Source organism: Taudactylus pleione, unplaced genomic scaffold (genome assembly GCF_031769625.1).
Source record: "Taudactylus pleione unplaced genomic scaffold, aTauple2 ptg000533l, whole genome shotgun sequence".
NCBI lineage: Eukaryota > Metazoa > Chordata > Amphibia > Anura > Myobatrachidae > Taudactylus > Taudactylus pleione.
In genome coordinates this window covers 3,246,998-3,259,841 of record NW_028284935.1, presented here as the reverse complement: position 1 = coordinate 3,259,841, position 12,844 = coordinate 3,246,998, and positions in this window count along the sequence as shown.

Below are 12,844 nucleotides of genomic sequence, written 5' to 3'. Positions count from 1 at the left end.
CTTCCTCCTAGTGCTGAAGCTGCTGCCACTAGTCATGACATGGACGATAACATGCCATCAACGTCGTCTGCCAAGGCCGATGCCCAATGTCATAGTAGAGGGCACATACAATCCCAAATGACAAAGTTCAGGAAAATGACCTTGAAAAAAACATTTAAATCATCTGAAGAGAAATGTAAACTTGCCAATATGCCATTTACGACATGGAGTGGCAAGGAATGGCTAAGGTCTTTCCCTATGTTCATGACTAGTGGTTCAGCTTCACATGACGATGGAAGCCCTCCTCCCTCTAAAAAAATCAAACGAGTTAAGCAGGCAAAAGCACAGCGAAGAACTGTGCGTTCTAAGAAGGTATCACAAATCCCCAAGGAGAGTCCAAATGTGGTGGTGGTTGCGATGCCTGACCTTCCTAGCACTGGACGGGAAGAGGTGGCTCTTTCTACCATTTGCACGTCCCCTGCAAGTGCTGAAAGGAGCACCCACAGTCCACTTGCTGATATGCAAATTGAAGATGTCACTGTTGAAGTACAACAGGATGAGGATACTGGTGTAGCTGGCGCTGAGGAGGAAGTTGGCGAGGAGGATTCTGATGGTGATGTGGTTTGTTTAAATCAGGCTCCGGGGGAGACAGTTGTTGTCTTTGGGATGAAAAAGCCCATCACGGTCATGCCTGGGCAGATGACCAAACATTCCACCTCTTTGGTCTGGCAATATTTCTATCCAAATCCGGACAACAACTGTCTTGCCATATGTACCATATGTAAAGGTGGAATAAGTAGGGGTAGGGACGTTAACCACCTAGGAACATCCTCCCTTATACGGCACCTGCAGCGCGTTCATAAAAAGTTATTGTCAAGTTCAGAAACTTTGGCTAAGACCGTAAGCAGTCCAGGGACACCTAAATCCCGTTGTCCTGTTGTATCCAAGCGCCTGCAAACCACACCGTCAACTCCCTCCTCGTCAATTTCCTCCTTAGTCAGGATCGGAAGTAGTCCTGCAGGCCATGTCACTGGCATGACTGACTCTCCTATCCAGGATTCCTCTGGAGGATCCTGCATTGCTACGCCTCCTGCTGCCGCTGCTGCTGTTGCTGCTGCTGGGAGTTGTTCATCATCCCAGAGAGGAAGTAGGAACACCACTACTTTTACTAAGCAATTGACCCTCCAACAGTCCTTAGCGAGGAGGATGAAGTACGACAGCAGTCATCCTGAAGCAAAAAGTATAACTGAGGCCTTGACTGCTATGTTGGTGTTAGACATGCGTCCGGTATCCGCCATTAGTGCAGTGGGATTTAGACAATTGATGGTGGTAGTGTGTCCCCGGTTCCAAATCCCGTCTAGATTCCACTTCACTAGGCAGGCGATACCGAGACTGTACAGAAACGTCAGAAAAAGTGTCCTCAGTGTCCTGAAAAATGCCATTGTACCCAGTGTCCACTTAACCATGGACATGTGGACAAGTGGAACAGGGCAGACTAAGGAGTATATGACTGTGACAGCCCACTGGGTAGATGTATCACCTTACGCAGCAACAGCAGCAGCGTCACCAGTAGCAGCATCTCAGAAACACCAGCTCGTTCCAAGGCAGGCTACGCTGTGTATCACCGGTTTCAGTAAGAGGCACACCGCCGACAACCTCTTAGAGAAACTGAGGGAAATCATCACCCAGTGGCTTACCCCACTTAGACTCCCCTGGGGATTTGTGATATCTGACAACGCCACCAATATTGTGCGGGCATTACATCTGGGCAAATTCCAGCACGTCCCATGTTTTGTTCACACAATAAACTTGGTGGTGCAGAATTTTCTGAAAAGCAACAGGGGTGTGCAGGAGACGCTTTGGGTGGCCCGAAAAATTTCTGGCCACTTTTGCCATTCAGCGACTGCGTGCTGAAGACTGGAGCGCCAGCAAACACTCTTGAACCTGCCTCGCCATCACCTGAAGCAAGAGGTTGTGACGCAGTGGAACTCATCCCTCTATATGCTTCAGAGGCTGGAGGAGCAGCAAAAGGCCATTCAAGCCTATACATCCACCTATGACATAGGCAAAGTAGGGGGTATGCACCTGACTCAAGCGCAGTGGAGAATGATTTCCGTGTTGTGCCAGATTCTCCAGCCCTTCGAACTTGCCACACGTGAAGTCAGTTCAGACACTGCCAGCTTGAGTCAGGTCATTCCCCTCATCAGGCTTTTGCAGAAGCAGCTGGAGAAAGTGAAGGAGGAGCTAAGACGGAGCGATTCCACTCGGCATGTGGGATTTGTGGATGAAGCCCTTCATTCGCTTTGCCAGGATTCCAGGGTGGTCAATCTGTTGAAATCAGACCACTACATTTTGGCCACCGTACTCGATCCTAGGTTTAAAACCTATGTGGTGTCTCTCTTTCCGGCCGACACAAGCCTGCAGAGGTGCAAAGACCTGCTGGTGAACACACTGTCAGCTGAAGCGGAACGTGACACGTCAACAGCTCCTTCTTCAATTTCTCCTGCAACTGGGGCTGCCAGGAAAAAACTTAGCTATCCTAAGCAACCCGCTGGCGGTGATGCAGGGCAGGCAGGACCAAGTTTGGACATCTGGTCCGGACTGAAGGACCTGGTAACAATTTCTGACATGTCTACTGTCACTGCATATGATACTGTCACCATTGACAGAATGGTGGAGGGTTACATTGGTGACAGCATCCAAGTAGGCATCTCAGACAGTCCATACCTGTAATGGCAGGAAAAAGAGGCAATTTGGAGGCCCCTGTACAAACTGGCTCTATTTTACCTGAGTTGCCCCCCCTCCAGTGTGTACTCCGAAAGAGTGTTTAGTGCAGTCGGGAACCTTGTCAGCGAAAGGCGTAGGAGGTTGCTTCCACAAAATGTGGAGAAGATGATGTTCATTAAAATGAATTATCAACTCTTCCAGGGAGACCAGCCTCCAGAACGTTCAGAGGGACCTGTGGTGGTGGATTCCAGTGGGGTCGAGTTAATACTCTGTGAGGATGAAGATGTACACAACACTGAAGAGGGTGAGGAATCGGTGGTTGAGGAGGATGAGGACAACATCTTGCCTCCGTAGAGCCAGTTTGTGCAGGGACAGATTAATTGCCAGCTTGTTTTGTGGGGGCCCAAACGAACCAATCATTTCAGCCACAGTTGTGTGGCAGACCCTGGCGCTGAAATGATTGATTTGTTAAAGTGTCCATGTCCTGTTTATACAACATAAGGGTGGGTGTGAGGGCCCAAGGACAATTCCATCTTTCACCTCTTTTTTTTCTTTGCATTATGTACAGTTTGGGGCCTAATTTTTCAAACTGCCATCCTATCTGCCACTGCAGTATCACTCCTAGATGGGTCACGTGTTTGTGCCGCCCACTCATGTTGCTTAGCATAGTCATCCAGCTACCTCGGTGCAACCTTTTGGACATAAAAACACTATTGTGAGGTGTGAGGTGTTCAGAATAGACTGGAAATTAGTGGAAATTAAGGTTATTGAGGTTAATAATAGCATAGGAGCAGAAAAACACACACATTCTGTGATTTTAGCTGTTTTTATGCTTTTTAAAAAAAAAATACAGATCCAAAACACAAAACCCAGAACCCAAAACACGGAAGGGTGGTTTTGGCAAAACCAATCCAGATCCAAAACACGAAGAAAGATCCAGATCCAAAACCAAAACACAAAACACGAAAAGTGGCCGGTGCACACCGCTAGTTTTAACCAATTTTTCTGAATGACCATTTTCGTCTGTTTTCCGGTGTTTGTGAGCAAATGGTAGATTGTCGTTTCATTGCATACATTACCAGGTTTTCATTCTAGCGAGCCAGATTGGACAGATATCTGACAGATAATCGTACAGTGCATGCCCAGCATTACTCACTGACAGTGGGGGATTTAAAAAACACGTTTCCGGTGGCAGAAGCGGCACAGCGCTCAGGAGATACAGTGGCGTCTACGTAATTATCAAGATGCAGGTGCCACTGATGTGCCAGGTGGTGACAGCAATTTCTGCTACTACTACAACTGGTGGGAAGCAGCTGGCACTGACCTCAGAATCAGATGACTGTCTCGTGAGTGGTCAGTAATGGCAGGTTACTGATGGTAAGCGGAACCATAATCACATTCCCCAGACAATGTGGTAGAGGACGTCCATCATGACACATGTGCGTCCAAGAATTATGGAGGATGAGACTATGGACCTCATACAGAGTTGGTCGAAGCGGCCGCACGGTCGTACGGAAAAAGGGGCCGGATATTCAAATGATTCCCTCGCAAGTTTCGTCCCTAAGTTCGGATCGGTAGTTGGCCGACCAAGGGGAGGAAGCGGTTGGAAGACAAAAAAATACGCCTCCTTCTCGTACGCATTGCACGTCATCTCCGGGCATATAAGGATTAATCGAGACCATCGGGAACCATCGGCACTGGTTGTAGAGCTTAAGGTTGACCATACCCTCTCTTAAGCTCTACGATCATGTCAGTGTAAAAACCTCCCATGTCACATGTGCCATGACGCTACTTTGTTAATTATGCACTCCCATAAAATGCCATTCGCATAATGAGGCATGCCTGCGTTCGGATCTCCACTCCCCCGTTTTCAAGCACCTTCCCCTGTTACCACCCACAAACACCTCCATCTGTCACTCAAACTACCGACCTGGCTGTGTTCAAGGAGAGAGAAATTTCTGATCGTAGCGGCTAGTTTGCGCACGCGCATTGCGAACTTTACGCATGCGCAGTATAGCGAACATCGGTGGCGTACGACCGTGCGGCCGCTTCGACAGACTCTGAATGAGGTCCTATGTGCTTGTGACAAATTGTGATCCATGTAACTCTGTATAGTTTAGGAAATGCAACTTAATAGCATTTACAAGCAAACAGCATTTACACAGGAACCAATCTGACATTTGATTGTTAGCATTGTCTACCTTGCACTACATCAATAAAAGGTCATTACATTTAATGAATCAGGTAATGCAGATTTGCACAATCATTTATAATCCTGATTACCACGATTGTGGGTTTTATCATTAGTAAAACGCACACACGGATCAGATGATATACTGTAGTTTGTATATATGTAAAAATAAATGATGCCCTTGTTTAGAAATGTCACAGTAATAAGACACAATGAAGGAGGTCTATTTCCTGAATTTAAATATTCTGAATATCTGTCTCAATATTGCAAAATGTTTGCATTTGGAGTGTAAAAAATAACAGTAATATTTACAAATTGACCAAACTCCATAAATATTTTTCCCTATATGAAATTGGAATAGATTTAACAGAAGATATCAAATCTTTACCACCACAAACAGCTGGTACCATTTCCCACAGATTAGGACGGTGTCTTAACGGCATCTGCTACGGATTAAAGAGTAAACGTTCTATTGGTTTTACTTACAGTACGTCAAAACGAAGGGAAGGTGAGTCTGCACAAAGGCATTCATAGATTATACAGTATCACAAAACCCCAGCTATTATGCAATATACTGACACACAATTGTCTGTTTTTGCCTGTGTGTTGGTGGTGCCCCAGAGTCCGTAGGGAAATGACATGAACAGTTCAAAGAAAAAAGGAAGACTCTTGTGTGGTGCACTCTTAGGGGTAAATTTACTAAGATGGGAGTTCTATTAAGAGGTGATGTTGCCATTAGCAACCAATCAGATTCCAGGTATTATCTTCTAGAAGGTGCTAGATAAATGAGAAGTAGAATCTGATTGGTTGCTATGGACAACATCACTTCTTATATAGAACTCCCATCTTAGTAAATTTACCCCTTAAAAGGAAGAAGTATAATTAAAACGTAACTTTTATTAATCTAGGTAAAATAGCGTGTGCCTTACACATGTGAAACACAGTAAACCATATAGGCAATAAGTGAAATCCCACAATATGGTTTAAATATATAATAACTTAATCAATAAAATAAATCTATGGTTTCCAATAATCTCGTTTTTATCAGAAAAACGCTTTGCTAGTTACGCGGTTAGTACAACTTTTATACAATCGGGAAACCGGTTGCCTTAATACCGACAGCCGGCTTCCCGACTGTCATATCCCGGTGAGGGTGAAATATCTAGACGTCTGTCATTTGCCCGACGCCGGGAGACAGGCGCCCGGCATCCCGACCGAAGGGACAGCCGCGCGGGGGGGGTGGGTGGGTTAGGTTTAGGGCAGCCGGGGGGGACTTAGGGTTAGGCACCCCCCGGGAGGATTAGGGTTAGGCTAGGGGGAGGGAGGGTTAGGGTTAGGTACCCCCGGGGGGTCTTAGGGTTAGGCACCCCCCCGGTGGACTTAGGTTTAGGCAGCGGGTAAGGGGGGGGTTAGGGTTAGGCACTTAGAGGGGGGATTAGGGTTAGGCACTTGGGGGGGATGTTAGGGTTAGGCACCCCTAAGGAGGGTTATGGTTAGGGGGTTAGGTTAGTTTGTACTTACCTTAGCGCCGATCTGGATTTCCAGCGCTGTCGGGCTTCCGCTGCCGGGAACTCTGCTTTTGTCGGCCAGGCGCTGCCGGGAACCATGCGGCCAGTGGGATTTCATACCGATTCTGTACAACTATAATGTACTTATGATAGGCAAACCATATACAGAACAATACAAGGACACAGTAGAAAAGATATACATATATAATATTATTTTCACTAGTACAGTATATCATTCCTATATTATGGATTTAGGCAAAGATATATCAAATATAAACCTCTATAGGCTCTATTCAGTAGAAGTGACGATGTTACCTCAAAATATTATTGGGCAACATCATCCCAATTTTTTATCAATTATTAATTTTATACTAACCCCTATTAAGCATTTTTTTATGCAGAGACAGTGGTTGTGGTAACACGCTGTCTCTGCGATGTTACAGAAGACATTGTTATCGGGATTTCAAAAACAGCACCTTCTGTTTCTTCTTCTGCTCATGCTCAGTCATGCGCTTGTGAATAGTTTCTGTCCCTGCTTTGCGGTGACCGCCGAGGGTAAAGTCCAACTCCAGCCTGTGAAAACTGTCTAAATTGATTGAAATGTGAACACTGGGTGTGATTCAGAGCTAGGTGCTCTTTCAGAGCACTCGCTCTGAATCAGTGCCCTCCCTTTGAATTTTAGAGCGGCCTCCTGGCCGCTGGCATAGCTGTGGGTGACCACCCACAGCTATAGCGAGCGGCCAAAAAGATGGTCGCGATGGTCAAGACCATCGCAACCATCGGGCTTGCGGCGAGACCCTTGCGGTCTCATTGCCGCAAGCCCTGGAGTGCTTTTGGCTCTATCAGAGCCGAAAGCACTCCCACTGACATCATCGCGACCATCACCGGAGTGGTCGTTAGAGCTGTGGGTGTTAACCCACAGCCTAACGACCGCAACAGAGGCGGGCGGTCAGGATGCAAGTGGCCGCCCAGTTTCTGAGCGACCGCTTGCATCCTCCAACCACCTCTGAATGAGGCCCACAGTCTCACACACACATCCCATGAATAGATTCACACACACAGTCTCACACACATCCCATGAATAAATTCATACACAGTCACACACACACATCCCATGAATAAATTCATACACAGTCACACACACACATCCCTTGAATAGATTCACACACACACAGTCACACACACATATCCCATGAATAAATTCATACACAGTCACACACACACATCCCATGAATAGATTCACACACACAGTCACACACACACATCCCATGAATAAATTCATACAGTCACACACACACACATCCCATGAATAGATTCATACACACAGTCACACACACATCCCATGAATAAATTCATACACAGTCACACACACATCCCATGAATAGATTCACACACACAGTCTCACACACACACATCCCATGAGTAAATTCATACACAGTCACACACACACATCCCATGATTAGATTCACACACACAGTCACACACACATCCCATGAATAGATTCACACACACAGTCTCACACACACATCCCATGAGTAAATTCATACACAGTCACACACACACATCCCATGAGTAAATTCATACACAGTCACACACACACATCCCATGAATAGATTCACACACACAGTCACACACACATCCCATGAATAGATTCACACACACAGTCTCACACACACATCCCATGAAAAGATTCACACACACAGTCTCACACACATCCCATGAATAGATTCATACACAGTCACACACACATCCCATGAATAGATTCACACACAGTCTCACACACACATCCCATGAATAAATTCACACACACAGTCTCACACACACATCCCATGAATAAATTCATACACAGTCACACACACACATCCCATGAATAAATTCACACACACAGTCTCACACACACATCCCATGAATAAATTCACACACACAGTCTCACACACACATCCCATGAATAAATTCACACACACAGTCTCACACACACATCCCATGAATAAATTCACACACACACACACAGTCTCACACACACATCCCATGAATAGATTCACACACAGTCACACACGCACATCCCATGAATAAATTCACACACACAGTCACACACACACACACACACATCCCATGAATAGATTCACACACATACACAGTCGCACACACACATCCCATGAATAAATTCACACAAACACAGTCACACACACATCCCATGAATAGATTCACACACAGTCACACACACATCCCATGAATAAATTCATACAGTCACACACACACACACACACACACACACACACACACACACACACACACACACACACCCATCCCATGAATAAATTCACACACAGTCACACACATCCCATGAATAAATTCACACACACAGTCACACACATACACACACACACACATCCCATGAATAGATTCACACACATACACAGTCGCACACACACATCCCATGAATAAATTCACACACACACAGTCACACACACATCCCATGAATAGATTCACACACAGTCACACACACATCCCATGAATAAATTCATACAGTCACACACACACACACATCCCATGAATAAATTCACACACAGTCACACACACATCCCATGAATAGATTCATACACAGTCACACACACACACATCCCATGAATAGATTCACACACAGGACCTCATTCAGAGTCGGTCGTTGCGGCCGCACGGTCGTAAGGGAAAAGGGTCCGGATATGCAAATGATGCACTCGCAAGTTGCATCCTTAAGATCGGATCGTTAGCTGGCCGACCAAGGGGAGGATGCGGCCGTAAGACAAAAAATACGCCCCCTTCTCGTACGCATTACACATCATCTCCGGGCATATAAGAATTAATCGAGACCATCGGAAACCATCGGAACCAGTCGTAGAGCTTAAGGTTGACCATACCCTCTCTTAAGCTCTACGATCGAGTCAGTGTAAAAACCTCCCATGTCACGTGTGCTATGACACTACTTTGTTAATTATGCACTCCCATAAAACGCCGTTTGCATAGTCAAGCATGCCTGCGTTCGGATCTCCACTCCCCCGTTCACAAGCACCTCCCCCTGTTACCACCCACAAACGCCTTATCCTGTCACTCAAACTAACGACCTGGCCAAGTTGAAGGAGAGAGATATTTCCGATCATAACAGCTAGTTTGCGCACGCGCATTGCGAATTTTACGCATGCGCAGTTTAGCGAACATCGGTGGCGTATGACCGTGCGGCCGCAACGATCAACTCTGAATGAGGTCCACAGTCTCACACACACATCCCATGAATAAATTCATACACAGACACACACACACACACACACACACACACACACACATACACACACACACACACACACACACACACACACACACACACACACACACACACACACACACAGTCTCACAGTCTCTTACACACAGTCACACACACACACACACACACACACACACACACAGTCTCACAGTCTCTTACACACAGTCTCATACACACAGTCTCACACAGTCTCATACACACAGTCACACACATGCAGTCTAACACAGTCTCATACACACAGTCACACACACAGTCTCACACACACATCCCATGAATAGATTCACACGCACAGTCACACACACACACACACACACACACACACACACACACACACACACACACACACACACACACACACACACACACACACACACACACTATGAATAGATTCACACACACACAGTCACACACACACAATCTCTCACACACAGACACACAGTCAGTCAAACACATCACATGAAGATTTCACCCCCCCACACTCACACACAGTCACACACACACATCGCATTACTGCACACACATACATCACATTACCACACACACACACACAGTAATAGATCTCCCTCCTTCCCCCACGGCACTGACATGAGTTATACATGTGTCAGGAGCTGCAGTGACCTCTACACTCACTGTCTCAGGCTCAGGCAGCTCCTCTGTCTCTGTCTTCAGTGTCCTCCGGCGTCGGCTTCTCCCCCCTCCATCCTCTGTCATCACAGGCTGGCCAGGGAATGCTGGGAGCAGCAGTGTGTGAGCAGGGGAAGGCGTGCCCAGGAGACCTCCGGGCCAGCAGCAGCACACTCCTGCCTCCCAGAACCCGGTGAGTGCGCCCCTGCGTCTTAACATCAGGCCCCGCCCCCTTTACCTCCGGACTCGCACATGCGCAGTCCGGATTTTCAGACAGGGCAGAGGGAATGCGGGGGATTCAACCTACTTTGCGGGGTAGCGGGAGCTCGCACCTTTATTTGGGAGACTACCACGAAATTCGGGAGGGTAGGCAACTCTGTATATATGTAAAAAAAAAAAATCATTGCTGAATAGATCCCTAGTACCCCATTGACATAGAACAGCCAAATTACCCGCTGAAGCACTTTTAGCTGGTAATTTGCTGATCAACATGGGTATTTTTTCTGTGTGATAGGGGGGTCAGGCCAGACACGGCAAAAAGACCCAGCACTCAAATGCCACATAAAAGCAGGGATTTTTAATCATTTCAGTGTGAAAGGAGTATAATTGAGGTAACATTGCATTGAAAATAGAGCTTACTGGGGAAATTTCGTATTTCTGATATAACAAACACTCATAGGGTGGTATTCAATTGTTTAAGTGCGCCCGATCTCCCGTCTAAAGTGACGGGAGATTGCGGGGCGCTATTCAATTGATGCCCATTTTCGTGCTGATCATGCCCATAGTGGTCGGATTTAGCCGCGTAAAACAGCTACCCCTGACCACAGTGCTGGGTGCGATAATAAAGAATGCCGTAAGGGCACACAAACAGGTCACTTTTCTCCCATTTCAGCTGCCACCCCCCTGGGGCTTCGAGCTGAAATGGTGCGCCAGCAGCTGATCGCGCCCAACAGGAGCAACAATTGAATGGCTCCTGTTGGGTGCGTAGGCGGGCAATATAATTGAATACCGCCCATATAGACTAGCATCATGCAAAGGACACTATTAAGGGAAAGAACTTGCAATGTTATCGGAAAATTGGTCACCGCAATCCCTATATGAGAGGAAATTACGTTCTCTTTGTTTCTATAAAAAGAATATGCAAATTATTGCAATGACAACAACTTAAAATGACAGTACGAATGTAACAACTTCATTAATAATTAAAGCAGAACTTTTCTGAAAATTAAAACTAAAAGAATTCTTCAATAAGAATGTAAATTCACAACCAGTTAATATTCCCAATCAATTTAAGAAATTTTTCAAACATTCTAATTTTGAACCTAATTCTAATAATTCTAGTAATAGGACATATTTGCGGTTACTGAACCAACAAGTCAGTACAGGTATCCACTCATCTAATTTCTCCCACCCGAATTTGATTCACAAAGAACGTCAAGCTCTTAAATCATTATCTCAAAATGACAACCTTACAATTAGACCTGTGGACAAAGGGGGAGCTATTGTCCCGCAGGACACACCGGATTACCATAACGAGATTATGAAGCAACTGACAGATTCTTCTCTTTACAAAAGATTAAAAGGTGATCCTTCTAAAGCCTGTAAAAAATATTTAGGGGAGGTTCTCAATTTGGCTTGTGATGCTGGTTTCATCAGTTACCAACTCCGTGACATTTTGCTCCCATAATTTCCTTTGGTCCCTGTGTTCAGTGGCAAACGCAGGATTTCTAGAGGGGGGTTTCCAAATGCCTGATTTTAGAGCGAGTGTGGCCAGTCCATGAAGAGGGCAGAATTAGCACTTAACCAGCTTTAATATGCGTCATACAAAGTATGTTGTGTCATAATTCCAGCATATAGAGGACCAGCGATCACAGTAAGCCATTAAATGCGGCAGTAAAACCATCCTGTCTGAGCTGAATGGTTTTGTTTTAGAAGTGGGCACCATTCCAGAGTATTAGAGCAAGTCCAGGAGTCTGGGGGAGCAGCAGAGGAACCTAGCACTGCCCTGGACATATATGTACATATTGGGCTCTATAGGAGCACATCTTTAACAATGATTAAGAGTGATTTTGACCCTGCTGAGATCGAAATAATTTTGTTATTGTATGATTTGCTGTTGAACTACAATTTTTTTCTGTATAACGATTAATTTTTTCTCCAGATAAGGGGCTGTGCCATGGGCAGTTCGGTAGCACCAGTTTATGCCAATATTCAGATGTTTTCTATTGAATCTATGTTGTTTTTTTCAGATCGTATTATTTTCAGCAATATTTGTTTATTTACTAGGTATATAGATGATTTGCTCCTTATTTGGCAGAATGATATTTCACTCTTGATTAAAGTAATAGAAGATCATAACAAGATGGATTGCCCCATTAAATTTACTTTTACACATAGTCAACAAACCATAAATTTTCTGGATGTAAATATTTCCTGGATGTAAGTATCCAATTTATATATCCACTGGGCTTCACTACGTAGAAGCATTTTCACTCCATCACCACCCCTCTGTGGTGG